This window comes from Rattus norvegicus, chromosome 2 (genome assembly GCF_021556685.1).
Source record: "Rattus norvegicus strain SHRSP/BbbUtx chromosome 2, alternate assembly SHRSP_T2T, whole genome shotgun sequence".
Taxonomy (NCBI): Eukaryota; Metazoa; Chordata; class Mammalia; order Rodentia; family Muridae; genus Rattus; species Rattus norvegicus.
This window is the reverse complement of record NC_141535.1, coordinates 244049685-244060535: the sequence shown is the minus strand read 5'-3', so window position 1 is coordinate 244060535 and position 10851 is coordinate 244049685.

Below are 10851 nucleotides of genomic sequence, written 5' to 3'. Positions count from 1 at the left end.
GCAGAGTACCATTGTGGAGATGCAAATACAGCCCAGGTATTCGGACAGCAAAGACAAAGTGTTATTGTGGTAAGGCCTGAGTTATCAAAAGTCGGGAAAAAAGAAAAAAATCGAAATGGCTGTCCAAGGCATAGTGGAATTCATTCTTCAAGTGTCTTCTCAGCTTTTGTAGGAAAATGGATTTTACTCTACCACAGCACAAGCAGTGTTCTTATGCACAAAGGAAGAAGGGTGTGAACTGCACACAGTTGGTTGACAGGTCACCTTCACAACCCCTTGAAGAGATTGTTTGCTCAAATATAAGTCGTTCCATTGACAATTCCTAGACTTATGGAATTTTGGAAAAGCATAACTACCAAGGGATAAGAATACCATCTGACCTGATCTTACTGTCTGAGTATCTTTGGGTGTGTGTGTGTGTGTGTGTGTGTGTGTGTGTGTGTGTGTGTGTGATAATGATGTGGTATATGCATATATGTATGTGTGTGGTGTGGTGTGTATATATGTATGTTATGGGGGGAATAGTGTGTGTGTATGTGGGTATGTGTATTATGTATGTGCGTGGGGTGTGGGGTGTGTATGTGGGGGTGGTGTGGAGGTATGGGAATGGTATGTATATGTGGGGAGCGAAAGAGTGGGATGTGTGATATGTGTGTATGTGGGTGTGGTGTGTGGTATACATGTGTTTATTGTGGGGTGTATATGTGTGATGTGTGTATGTATGTGGGGGTGGGGTTGTGGTATGTGTGTGTGTGGTATGTGTGTATGGATGTGTGGTGTGTGGTATGTGTGGGTGTGGTGTGGGTATATGGTATGTGTGTATGTGTATGTGGGGGTGGTGTGGTGTATGTGTGATATGTATGTGTGTAATATGTGTTATGTATGTGTGGTGTGTGTATGTGGGGGTGTGATGTGGGTGTGTGGTATGTGTGTATGTGTATGTGGGGGTGGTGTGGGTGTATGTGTGATATGTATGTGTGTAATATGTGTTATGTATGTGTGGTATGTGTATGTGGGTGTGGTGTGGGTGTGTGGTATGTGTGTATGTGTATGTGGGGGTGTGTGGGTGTATGTGTGATATGTATGTGTGTGATATGTGTGTATGCATGTGTGGTGTGGGTGTGTGGTATGTGTGTGCATGTGTGTGTTTAAGGAAAAAAGCCCACAAAGAACATCGAGATAAGCGGGGTTTTTTTTCTAATTTCCTCCTCTCAAATACTCAAAAGAATAAAAAGCAACCAACTGCCCAAAGTCTTGGCTCTTTCACAGAAAAATATTTTAAATTCACTTGTAGCTACAATATTTGGTGATTTCTTTTTTCAAAACATAGTGTAGCTAAGTGTAAGAAATGATCACTTGTGTCGCAGTTTTACTGCAGCATTAAGGACGCCGCCAAGAGCTCGGCCGGCTCATGCTGATGGGCCTGGTTGTGGGCAATTGGGTTCATGTCTTAGCACCATCATCTCACGGCCATCAGACTTAATGCCACCCGATGCCATTAAACACAAACCCTGATATAGGACACACACCCTGCACACAGACTTCAGCGGTTTCGGCATATTTGAAGCCCTGCTCGGACTTGGTATGCTACCTTTCTCCTCTCTCCCCAGCGGTATCGTCAGCCTCCTCCTGGCGTTTAAGACCACAGTAATATGATGCTACAGCTGGGCGATCCATGGCTTCTGTTATTTCAACACAAGAGCATTTGGCAGAGGCCATTACAATGGATAGCCATTACGGGCAAAGATACAGGGATTCACAAACAGAATCAATCACTTCAAATGGCCCATAAAGAGAGGAATCTCGCATTTAATATTCTACAGTAAATATTCACCCAAGAAAGCGCGCATTAAAAGAACATTAGGAGGTAAATATTCAGTGTGCTGCATGAAGACTTGGCTGTGTGATTCCCATTCTCAAAAGTGGGTGTTAGGGAGCTGAGACCCCTTCTGCTTTCTTCATCCTGCTCTATACTTCTTAGGGCTGGACACAGAAACGGATCAATTCAGGGACACATGGGTCCTAAGAATGCAGAGCTCGGTCCTTCATAAAACCAAATGAAAAATGACAGCAAAGCCCTGTGTCCAAAGGTACACTTGTGTGGCCTCTTGGTAGCCTTGGGTGACAGGGCACCTCTGAGCCACCTGAACTCCATTAGGATGAAGACAGATAATCTCATATTGAAGTAAATACGGTATTTCACATTTCAAAGAACTTTTAGAAGGGAGAAGAATGGTAGGAAGTGAAGGGAAATGTAGAAATTCTGTTAGGATGCGGATAGCTCCATGTATGTACGTTGTAACCCTCCAGATATTTGCCCTGGGCGGTGAATCTGGGTCTCCCAGAGGGAGTCCCACCCTGACGAAGGTCCCAGCTTTCCTCGGGTTCTGAGCATTTTACACTGAGTAGACTTGTCTTTCATCCTCCTGTCTCTCTTGAGCCCGTGTGTCTTCACCTTTGGCCTCTCCAAATCCTTCTGCCCTCAGTGTTCTCAAGGCCTCAGTGTTGGCTTGGTCAGGTCTTCCTGCTGGGCTTGTTACTCGAGATCTGTCGTGGGAATGGGTTCGTGGAGAGCCTCCTGGAGCAGTGGAACGATAGGTCCAACAGTCAACCCCACTACAAGACAAGGTACTGTAGATGTGCCCCTGGCTGGCCTAGACTAGGGAAGGGGGGAATTCAAGTCCTGAAAAGTAGGGCCACCTTGGACAAAGCAGGACAAAATGTCACCCTCTCCGAAGTTTCTCAAAACAAAACAAACCCAGACAAAAATTCAGAGCCTGAGGAAGTGGGGCAAGAGGAGGGTTACAGATTGGCTGGGTTTTAGCACGTGCCAGAAGACATTCTGGAAAGAGCTGAGACTGTCCAGAAGGTTTAGACGGCATGGGAGTAACTTGGTGAGAGCTCACTCCCCCACCTACTCAGGGTATTGAAGTGTAAATGTAAAACAAGACAAACGAAACAAAACAAGGCTGAGATCCCGATGTCTACTTGTGCCCCAGGGTGACATGCTACCTTGGACTGTCCTGTGTCCTTCCTTCTGTGTGTCTGTTAGACTAGATTGTAAGCTCCTTGGGGGCAGGAGCTGTCTCTTTGTCTTTGTAGCCCCATACCTAGTACAGTGCCTTGCACACAATAGGCGCTCAATAAATGTCTGTTGTTGATGTTGGTCTCTAATGTTGACGCTCTGGGTCGACACTCGGACACAGATTCCTTCTATTGTAAGAGAGCAAGCTGAGTCGCTGGGTCGTGAGGTAGATAAATTTCAGGTGGGTTTTACAGGGTCAGTTTCTAAACATACGGTGTGTTCAGTCAACAGAACTGGCCTACCTTTGGGTAGGACAAGCTTGCAGTTCATTAGGTTTGCTAATGCTGGCTGGACTGAACGCTCGGGGAAGGTAAAGTTCAGGGAGCTTTGTGTTTTCACCGTTAGTGAAGTGCTCTGAGCACAAATTAAATTTAATATTGACAAATGCTGCATCAAGTGCAGACAGGCAGAGAGAGAGGCAGCAAGGGCTCTGGCTCCAGCGGTAGAACATGAAAGAAAGCCAAAAGGAAATGAGAGACAGCTCACTTCCACCTTGACTGACAGCTTCGTGAAGGTAGCAGGAAATCCACATCAGGATTAAGGACACATTCACCTTAAAAGAAAAATGGGGGGCAAGGGGCGCAATATAAAAAGCAGAAACATTTTTGTTTCCACGAAGCGGATCTAGAGTTTTATCCCTACCAGGAAATGAGGGAGAGAGGAAGAAGAGAGCCCAGCCTCTCCAGTCACCTGGGTCAGCTCCTAGAGTCTGTTACTCCAAGTGGCATAGAGGCCTTAAAGTTCAGTGAGCTGCCACAGGCAGGGCTTCTCTCAGAGGACAGAGGCATCTTCCTGAGCATGGCCCACTACCACTCACTGTGGGAATTCTCCATCAGTAGCTTCCGTCTCACTTGCTGAAGCTGAGCAGGAGGAGGACGGGGCCTGGGGAGAGCACAGGAGCGGATAGTGCTTGTTCAGGACCAGAATGAGACATCTCCCCACACTGGTACACGGCACACAAATGAAGGGATTCTAACAGGCATTCAAACAGAATCCCCACAAGCTGTGAGAAGACCCTCGTACATGCGATGCCTCTCTGTCCTGGGGAGTGTGCCTGTTTCCCTGTGAAGCCACCTCTGTCCTGGGGAACAGGCATGCTCCCCATGTGGTCATCTTTTCATGACTGGTTCTTCACCTTGAGATTAGCTCTTCAGTTTCCAAATTAGGAAATCCAGTAGGGTAAATTAGAATGTCACATTGTACTATTAAATATCCAATGTGGTGCATATGTCACTGACAAGACATACTCTGTTTTGCCACAATCCCACCTCCCCCATTGTTTTGCAAATAGGAGAACTGAGAATAATAGGTGCTGAGCTGCTGGCCCTCAACTCTAAGCTGTTCCTTGGCAAAGGCTCATTGTCCAACTTTGCTTTTCCTCTATAAATGCATTTAGCAATCAGAATAACAACATATTTCCACAGTTCCCATTTTACAGATGTAAACACTGAGGCACAAGACACTTGGGTAACTTCCTACAGCCATAACACTGCTCACTGAAGAAAGCAGGAGCCTGGCAGCTTATTTCTGGAGTTTCTATCTGTTTTCACCAATTGTTCTGGACAGAAATTTTATATTATAGGTTATAATTTATACAGGAATATTCAATGTATAACATTTGATACTTGCTAAAAATGCAAATACACAAGTTATAGAGCAGGAATTCCACCCTCAAAGCCACCTCCATGTTCCTCCTAACCTCAGGTTTTCTGCTCTCCACTCTGCTGGTTTTATTAGACATGGATGTGTCTATGAATACTGTGTTCTTTGGCTTTTCAAACGCGTATCATACAACTGCCAAGACACTTCCTATAGTCTTCTGAAATTCACTTTTCCCCTAAGTGTATTTGTTTTCTTTTCCTGTAACTAGTTGATTTTCACTATTATAAAGTACCGGTGTATTACATACACATAGAGGTCGAGAGTGAGTAGAGCCCTGGAATACAGAGATGAAGGGATCCTGGCTGCTACTGGAACTAATGGCCAGAAACCTTCTGAGGTAGGATATGGAACACAGAAACTGACTCCCTCCACCCTCTAGGTCCTGAGACAGCCAAGGTTCACATCCCCACATGAGCTGTCTGTCTGATTTAGGATCAGAGCTTTCGACCTGGGAGCTCACCCCAGTCCACAAGCCCTCTCCTGACTGTCTTTACTTCTCACCACCCAATCTGTACACCCCAAACCAATCTGAGCCCACCTAAGCTCAGAAATAAACTTCAGCCAGCCTCTGTCAGCAGCCCACACTTGGGTCCCCTCTCTGCATGGTTGGAGTTTTCTCTAGCACTTACTATACACTCTTCCCTCCTCCTCTCCCTGAAGTCAATGCACCCATAGCTCTTGTTGGCCACAATTCCACAGAGAAGAAAGTTTGCCACACATTACACAACTCACGTTCTCCTATTCTTCCCAGTTATCAGTTGTTACTGACATCTACAATGTATACTTTTTACAGTGTTGTAAAAATTCTTTCTAGTTTCAGTTGTTACTAACATCTACAATGTATACTTTTTACAGTGTTGTGAAAATTCTTGAACATTCTAGTCTGTATGTGTAGTAATTTCTTAGAGGTATACCTAGGAATGAAAACGTTGGGCTGTATGAACAGCAAAGCTACTGTGTGGCAAGATATCACCAGACCTGCTTCCACAGTGGCTAGGTTAAGCCCTCCCAGCAGCTTCGCCCACATTCTTACCAATACTGAGTGTCTGCAGCTAAATTTCTGCCTAGTCAGTGGGTACAAAGCATCTGTGTTCTTAATTTGCACATTCCAGTTCCTCACGAGAGTTTTCCTTTCAGTAGTTCAGCTCATGTGCTAATGCCTGCCTCCATTGACTGCTTTTCCACTGAGTGTCATTTCCTTTCCCTTTTAAAAGGCTCGTGTGTAACTGTTTCTTCTAAACTTCCAAACACTCCATCCTGGAGCAAAGGGAAAGGATCCAAGGACCTGGGAAATAAGCTAAATATACAAGGTCCAAGTAAAGGAAACTTACAAGGTTCAGAAAATCCTGAAAGCTATAAGATTCAAAGTCCTCTGCCCAAGGTTATATAAGCAGAACCAATTGCTGGGGAGAGACAGTATCCCATTAACTAAGCCGTCTTCATTCCTGCATGGAGTTCTCGTGAGTCACCTGGTGCAGCCCTTAGGGGATTCGGTCTGCTGTGGCAACCACAGTAAACTTGTTGACTCACTGAGTGAGACTTGGGTGTAATTGTTTCTCTGGTCTGTCATCGGTGCCTTTTATGGGGTGGATGTCTCTCTCTCCATATATCCTTTGTCCTAGACACTATTTTTGTTGATTGTGTTGCCAGCATCATCCAGTCTGTGGCTTGTCTCCTCTCCTCTGTGATCTTTCCTGATGAAGAGCCCTTGTCTGTCTTATGTGATTTCAGCATAATCTTTTCTTTTGATAAGCCACCACTGCTCCTGACTAGTATTTTCCTGTGTTTTATCTTAAACCTTTCAAAATTTCTGCCTCACACATGGTGGCCCCAGATTTCCTTTAGTATAGTGTGATAAAAGTCTCTGCTCATTACACAGACACCAACTGCTCCCCCCCCCATTTTATTTCTTGAGCATTTCATTCTCCCCTATGACCTGTAATCATGTTCCATAAATGTGGGTGTTTATTGTCTGTATTGTCAAGGACAACCCAATTGTCTGTCCCTATGTAGATGTTATACAGCTTTAATTGTTACAGCTTTGTCATATGTCTTGAATCTTTAGGGCACTTACTCTACTCTCTTTCCTTCTCTCTGAGGAACATTCTGCTTGGGTTTTTGTTTGTTTGTGTGTTTGTTTGTTTGTTTGTTTGTTTTTTAATGCCCGTTTTTAAAAGTCGATAAATCTTACTATTATCAATCAGTAGGTTCACGAATGCATGCAAACGGACTGAACATTACAGACCCTCAGTAGGCTCAGTGATGCATACAACAGATTAAGCATTATAGACCCACACTCAAGGTCACAGCCCAGTGTGCCCAGTGGCAACACCACTTTCCTGTTTCTCTCCAGCCAGTCTTCTCATCCAGGATGTCAACTTTGTCACAAAGTTCTGTTTCACCTATTTTAAAATTTCATCCAAATACAATCCAATGCTATATACATTTAAATGTCTAGCTTCGGTCTACACTTTATTTAGCCCAGGCATATAATTTTACAGGAAAAGCTTTGTGTTTAATAAAACCACATAGGATTTCACTGGGGTTGCATTGATTAAAGGATTTGTTGGGGGGCAACTCACTCCTGTTGATATCAAGACTTTTAATTCATGAATATGGTTTGGAAGCTTTCCATACAGAGGGTATAATGGTTTGAATGAGAAATGTCCCCCAAAGGCTCGTGTATTGAACACTTGGTCCCAGTTGGTGGTGTTGTATGGAAAGGTTATGGAGTCTTTAGGTAAAACCTTGCCAGAGGAGGTATACCATTAAGGGCAGCCTTGAGCCTTGAATTTCAGGTTCACTCTTGGCTCCATATGTAGGGATATGCTCTCCAGTCCCTGTCCCAGGCACCTGCCACATGCCTCCACGTCTCTCTATCTCTAACTTTGCGTGTCTTTTCCTAGGGACGTTTGGTCATTCTGCAGTATGTTTATTACTGACTTCTAATCTTCCTGTGATGAACATTTTAATACCGTGAAGAAATTGCAAAAATGTCAGAGCAGCCCCTTTATCACCTCCCTCATGCTGCTGTGCTCTTCTCAGTCATTTTACCGTTTCCTTGTGACAGCCGTGAGCTTTTCTCTGCTGCTGATGCACGGCCAGCAGTCTTGCCAGTTTGCCCATGCTCATACCTGGTGGGAGCTTCACTTTTTTTTCCCCAAGTCTCCTGCTTTCAAAGGTGGGTCTTCTGGAGTGGAATCCACAGATTTTGCTGTCACACACATCTTCACTTTGGTTCCATTTTTGAATAACATTCTCAACTAAACACTGTATTCTCATCCCAATGTATATATTGTCCTCACTGGAGTCACCCCACTGTATATATTGTCCTGTTGAATTATCTTGCTTTTCATTTCATTTAAATAAACAAACAAAAGCCTGGCATTAGTTTGGCTCGAGTGGTGCAAGTTTCAGTGATGCCACAGTAAATGTTTCTTATTCAGACTTCACGGGCATTGCAAGCTAAGAACTGGTTCGTTCTCCCCATTGATTCATTCAGGATCAGATTTCATTATTTTTTTAAATATGCTTTCCTTTCTAATTGATTATATGTTGGCTTTGATTTGATTACATTTGCTCTTTGCCATTCCATTTCTTCCATTTTGTTTGGGTTCTGGTTTTATTTTCTGGTCTCTTGCCTTAAAGAAATCTTAGATAGCAGTTAATTTTTAATTCTTTCCTTCAAAGAATCCTATTGATCTGGGTATGTTCACATTCGTTCTTTCTCTCCCTCGCACTCCAGCTTTGTCTCTCTGGAAAGCCCTAGTTGTAGGAACTATGTGAGGTCTTTTCTCTGCAAAGTTATTATCATCATGACTTTTCTATGGTGGTATTTTAAGAATATGCAAATATCCTTTCTCATTATAATCTTATCAGTCCTGTCGTCCATTCATGATTCTTGCTGGGACGATTATTACTGGGCTGTTTGTTAAGTGTTGGCTTTTTGCTGTTTTCATCATTTATTCTCTACTTCTGCCAGATCTTGGGCAGTATTCTACAAGGAAGGAGAACAATCTCTGTCCCCAGCTTACTCAGGTAATTTAGATCTCCTAATGCGCCAGGCAGGTAAATCCTGCGCCCCTTCTTTCTTTACAAAGGAGACACACCCCATGCCTGTGTCTCTCCCCTGTCATCAAACCCCCTCCCAGAGGCTCACTTCCTCACCAGCAAACAAGCACCAGGAGTAGCAGAGGGCAAGGGCTGAGTGCCTAGCAGCTCTCATAGTCCTTTACACAGCACCGTAGGAAGGAACTCTGGAGAACACACACTTAGACAAATAGTGCCTTAGGGTTTCCATTACCGTGAAGAGACTCATGACCAAGGCAACTCTTATAAAGACAACATTTAATTGGGGCTGGCTTACAGCTTCAGAGGTCCAGTCCAATATCATCAAGGTGGGAGCATGGCAGCATCTATGCAGGCATGGTGCAGGAGGAGCTGAGAGTCCTACATCTTCAACCAAAGGAAGCCAGGAGCAGACTCTTTTCCAGGCAGCTAGGAGGAGGGTCTCAAAGCCCACAGTGACACACTTCCTCCAACAAGGCCACACCTCCTAGTAGTGCCAATTTCCCCAACCTGAGTTGATGTCTTAGTTAGGGTTTCACTGCTGTGAAGAGACACCATGACCATGGCAACTCTTATAAAACAACCTTTAATTGGGTCTGGCTTCCAGGTTCAGAGGTTCAGTCCGTTTAAAGCAGGAGCATGGCAGCATCCAGGCAGGCATGGTGCAGGAGGAAGAGAGAGTCCTACATCTTGATCTGAAAGCAGCCAGGAAGAGAGATTCTCTTCCACACTGGGTGGAGCTTGAGCACCAGGAGGCCTCAAAGCCTGCCTTCAACAGGGCCACACCTCCTGAAAGCACCACTCCCTGGGTCAAGCATATTCAAACCACCAGGAATAGAAAGCCTGACCGTCACCTCTGTTCAGTGTGTCCTATTGGTGTCAGCCTGTCACCATAGTGCCACCTCTATTGTGTCACATGTGATCTCGGTTGTTCGCGCTGAGCGTGCAGCTGATGACCGCACCGGTATTAGAGACGATGCTAGGGAAGGGTCTTCCCTTAGGATACGGAACGCTGACAGCTCACCTATGCCTGAGCCACCGAGCACTTGCTACCTGATCTGAGGCACTTTTTAGGGATGCTGTGAAGGATGTCACAGACAGCTGAAAGACGAACACTGCAATACTAACACCAACATCGGCCTACAAGGAGAAACCCATTCTCCTTCATTTGGCCCTTGCCTCAGACACATTGCTGACGAAGCCCTCTCTGGGCTCATTTACACCATGGCGCTTCACTGTCACGTTCTGCAGTGACCATCATCTTCTTCCCATCCTCTTCCCCACCATGCTCTCCCCCTTAGTGACATACACATAACACCTCCACCTCCTCCCTTCCCTGGACTTGAAGAGATGTGTAAGTGTCATTTCTGAATGCTCTGGGGTAAGCTCAGAGAAAACGCTTCTGGGGGTATCTTGATATGCTTTGTGTCTTCCCTGTGGGTTTGTTACCCATGGTCTGTTGGCTAGCAGGCCTCTTTCGAGAGTAGAACAGTGGTTCTTGACCTTCCTAATGCTGTCATCCTTTAACAGTTCCTTGTGTTGTGGTGATGCCTAACCATAAGATCGTTCTATTGCAACCTCATAACTGTAATTTTTCTAGTTATGGATTATAATGTTAATATCTGATATTCCACCCCAAACAGTTACCCCCGATAGGAGTAGAGCTATCCTTCCACAAAAGAGAAAAAGTCTGGATAAAGGGATCACCAGCTAGGTTCATTCACAGGGCGAGAGGACACCTTGCTGGCAAGAAATTTTCAATTATGGTGTGCCAAACATGGACGTTTTGTCCTCAGAAATCTCTGGGTTTCTGCCAATGGTTTGTTAGTTGTTCTGTTGGGATGGACGAACTGTTAGGGAGAGCTGTAGGCCCTAGGTGTCCGGCAGAGCTTAGCTGAGGAGGAGCAGTGTGGTTGGAAAGAAGACAGACAGCTCATGGGGAGACACATCTTGAATTCTAAGTCAGAGCGATGGCCACTCGGATATCGGCAGGACTTCCCTGAAGCTCAGGTGTGGAACCCTCAAGGATAAGGCCA